The following is a 4,303-nucleotide window of genomic DNA, read 5'->3' on the forward strand; positions in this document are numbered from 1 at the left end:
TTTTTTTGAGGCAGAGTCTTACTCTGTTGCCCGGGCTGGAGTGCAGTGGAACGATCTTGGCTCACTGCAACTTCCACCTCCCGAGTTAAAACAATTCTCTTGCCTCAGCCTCCCGAGTAGCTGGGGTTACAGGCACGCACCACCAAACCTGGTTAATTTTTGTATTTTAGTAGAGACAGTTTTACCATGTTGCCCAGGCTGGTCTCGAACTCCTGATCTTGTGAGCCACCTGCCTCGGCCTCCCAAAGTGCTGGGATTATAAGCATGAACCACTGTGCCCAGCCCTCATTTCTATTATCAAATTGGAATCAACCTTTTTGATTATGAAAGATTCATTTTACATTGTGATTTAGAACACAACTGCAGTCATGTGTGTGCAAACATGCTTGTACATTTAAAGTTTCACAGACCAGTTCTCTCCTGTTTACCTGTGATTTGCTCTGGTATTTCTCATCCTATCCTATTCAATCCATCCCATCCTACCCTATCCTATGCATCCTCTCCTATCCAATCCATTTTCTCCTTCTCTCCTCTCCTCTTCTTCCTTCCCTTCTCTCCCCTCCCCTCCTCATTCTATCCTATCCCATCTTATTCATCCCATCCCCTCCCACCCTATCCTATTCTATCTGTATCCAAAGTGCTAGTCATGACTCACTACATTTATATTACAACACTATAATATCTGATGGATCTACTTCCAGAAAATAAAACCAGCAATGGTGCAGCTTCATGAGCACTGGCAGAAAAAGACAGTCTTTGTATGAAACAATCTGCCGCCCGCAGATATACTGATTACTGACAATGTGCCCAGCCCTTTTCCTCCCAAGTGAGAAGGATAAAGAGAAGAGGTAAAGTACACTCCTTCTGTATGATACATATATACACAGGTGTGTGTTTGTGTATGTGTGTGTATACTTACCATGAATAGTCCCCAAACTTGACTTTCCTTTCCCTGAGGTGGGATAGGAAAGAAGAAATCAGTATCAGTTGAATTTGCACAGTACCTGGATTGGTGCTGGGGATAGACTCTTTTTTCAATTCTCACATTTCATCAAAGCTGGTAGTAAACAAAAGCTACTATCAGAGAAGACCTTGAGTAAACTAATTGGTGATCTGAATTAATGTCTTGATATAGCATTAATTTTCTTTCCCTGTCAATTCTGGGAGACATTCTAAAAGCCCTTAGAATGTAAATTAATTGCCTAGCTTTTCCTGTGATGTTAATAGTACTCTCTTGGGCCTTCAAAAGCAGTTTTCAAAGGAGAACGGTATTTGTTGCGTAGTTCTGTTTATTTTTGTTTTTCCAGAGTTTGGACTTCTTTATTAAAGGCTGTCAACCTAAGGCTTTGACCACAAAGATTTAGCACCATGTTTTTAAGAAAAAGAAAATCAAAATTGGGGTTAATGAAAGTTAAAAATCTTTGAGACTCCTTGTAGGTCTCTTGTACAGACACTTGTTTTGCAACTGTCTCTTGCCTGGGTGCGCCAGGTCTTTGCGGACCAGCTAGACCAGAGGAAAAACAAAATAAACATTACCAATGGTGGCTGTCATACTCATAACCGGCAACCTTTTTTTTTTTTTTTCCTACCAGACAAACCTCTTTTTTTTCCTCCATTAAAATTTTGTCTGTGTTTGACATTTGAATCACCCTAGAATGTGGAATATTGTTTTTGCTGAAGCTGCTGGATAAGTGTCTCCTACCTACCTTGTCTGGAAAAAGCCCCAGACATCCCCTTCTCATGTACCCTTGGCCTGGGGGCACTGCCCTTCCTGGCCTCCCTGGCTCAGGCATTGGAGCCCACATAGTCACCAGCATGAAATTCAATCCCTATTCTCTGGCACCTGAATAGATAGGAGTTCAGCACATGCTCCAAATAACCCTGGGACCCAGGCTAGGTGAACTGTTAACCTGCAATGGGCCTGCCTAGCCTTCAAAGGTCAGATAACACGAAATGCTCCTCAGTGTTTTAAGATATTAGTCACACAGTAAACAAAAATACAGAGATTCTTGGAGGAGGCAGTGGTTGAAATATTAGAAGCAGACATGTCAGAACAGGAATATCCTGTCATCCTTGCTTTGCCTCATAAACAGGCGGGTACAGAGGCTGGGACATAATTCCTAGGCTGTTCCTATGACTTTATATCTCAAAATACTCAACATCGATTTCTGGGTTTCCCAAAAGTTGGCTCCAACACTTATCTCCTCTTTTCTGTAGATCTAGTCTTTTCAAATACTGGCTCTTTGTACCATGCAAGTATGTTAAAAACCTCTCCCATTTTGGAGGAAGGCCAGGGAGGGGTGGCGTGGGCGAGTAGGGTGTCCAGGATGGTGCCTGGGAGAATCTCTGTGGGAGATATTTTACTGTTACTTCATATTAACTTGAGTGGAAACCAAAAGGGCCCTCTCCTCTTCTCCCCTCTCCTCTTCTCCCCTCTCCTCAGGCCTTTCCAGCAGGCGCGATGGCGGAAGCCCCGTGATGGTGGCCATGGCGGCGGCGGAAGTCTCAGGTCCGGCGGCTTTGTCTCTGGGCTGGGCCTTCTTGAGCTACTGGCCCTTTCAGCCCCAGTTGTGGGGTCTCAGCCTGGGCTGGCGACTGACGGGCTTCTCTGGCAGGAAAGGCTGAGGCTGCAAGGTCTCGCAGGAGGCACTGCCCAAACTCCTGTCCAGAGTGACACGGCCCACACCCAGCTGGGCCAAGGCTGCCCAGGAAGCACCCCTGCCAGAGGGGGCGGACCCTGGCCCAGCCCTTCCAGTCCTGGACATTGGGATAGCCTCTTGCGTCATCTTGCTGAGGCATGGGGGCCTGTCACTGGTGCAGACCATGGACTTCTTTTACCCCTTGGTGGAGGATCCCTACATGATGGGGTGCATAGCTTGTGCCAGCATGCTGAGTGACCTCTAGGCCATGGGCATTACTGAGTGTGACAACATGTTGACGTTACTCAGCCTTAGCCAGAGTATGAGTGAGGAGGAACACGAAAAGATAATGCCACTCATGATCAAAGGCTTTCCGGTGCTACCGAGGAGGGAGGAAATGCAGTGACAGGTGGACAAATGGTGGTCAGCTCTTGGCTTATCATTGGTGGAGTTGCCACTGTGGTATTTCGGCCAAGTGCATTCATAATGCCTAATAATGCTGCTGTTGGGGATGTGCTGGTGTTAACCAAACCCTTAGGAACCCAAGTTGCTGTCAATGCCCACCAATAGCTGGATAATACTGAAAGATGGAATCAGGTGTGATCCTCAGAGAAGAAGTAGAGCTCACCTATCAGGAAGCCAAGCTCAGTATGGCTACCATTAACTGAACTGCTGCTGGATTAATGCACAAATTTAATGCCCATGTGGCCACAGATATCACAGGCTTTGGCATTCTAGGACACTCTCAGAACCTCGTGAAGCAACAAAGAAATGATGTGTCCTTTGTCATTTGTAATCTGCCAGTCATTGCCAAGATGGCTGCCATCAGCAAGGCCATTGGGCAGTTTGGGCTTCTTCAATTAACCTCAGCTGAAACCTCAGGAGGATTACTGATTTGTCTTCCAAGAGAACAGGTGGCTCACTTTTGTTCTGAAATCAGATCTTCCAAGTACAGAGAGGGTCACCAAGCATGGATTGTTGTCATTGTGGAAAAGGGAAACCAGACAGCCTGGATCATTGAAAAGCCTTGAATTATTGAGGTCCTACTTCGGGGGGCCACTGCTGCTGTTCTTGCTCCTGCACATTCCAAGGCATCCTCAGAGCCTAGCTCATGAAATGAAATGGCACAAGTTGTTTAGAGCTTAGGGCCTTTGTAAACAATCACGGACAATTCTCAGGAGCTGATTTAAGAAATTCCCAAAGAAGGCTACCTGCATAGTGGTTGCAGCTGCCCTTTCTAGGTGATCTGAATTATCCCATCAAAAGCTGCCTGTGTGTGCATTCCAAGGCCAGAAGTATTATTTTGAACTTTGTGGGGATATTTGTTCATCTCCTGGGTAGAAGAGGAGCAGAAAAACTTGTTTTCTCTTTCCAAAGTAAGATGAGGCTATTCCAGTTTGAGGGATGTTTTTTTGCATTGGGTTGATTAATTTCTGCACAGGGAGTGAGATTATTTATTAAAATTGCATACACACACAAAAGTAGATTGCACAATGAAAAAAATTTAGATCTGAAGCAAATGAGTTTGGACCAATACCACTGATAAATCTAAGTTGTTATGGGAGATCTTATAATGCAATGTCAAATTCTTTATTAGATTTTTTTTAAGTATTGGCTCTTTCCTGCTCTGGACAAGAATTGAGCAGCTTGTTTAAAGACTGGGG

General features: G+C 45.1%; 1 pseudogene; it reads left to right on the top strand.

Annotated features, from left to right (window-relative positions):
* Positions 1 to 2,478: 2,478 nt before the first annotated feature.
* LOC117064393 lies at positions 2,479 to 3,754 on the top strand (annotated as a pseudogene).
* The last annotated feature ends 549 nt before the right edge of the window (positions 3,755 to 4,303 follow it).

Source organism: Trachypithecus francoisi, unplaced genomic scaffold (genome assembly GCF_009764315.1).
Source record: "Trachypithecus francoisi isolate TF-2019V2 unplaced genomic scaffold, Tfra_2.0 Lachesis_group2, whole genome shotgun sequence".
Lineage (NCBI taxonomy): Eukaryota > Metazoa > Chordata > Mammalia > Primates > Cercopithecidae > Trachypithecus > Trachypithecus francoisi.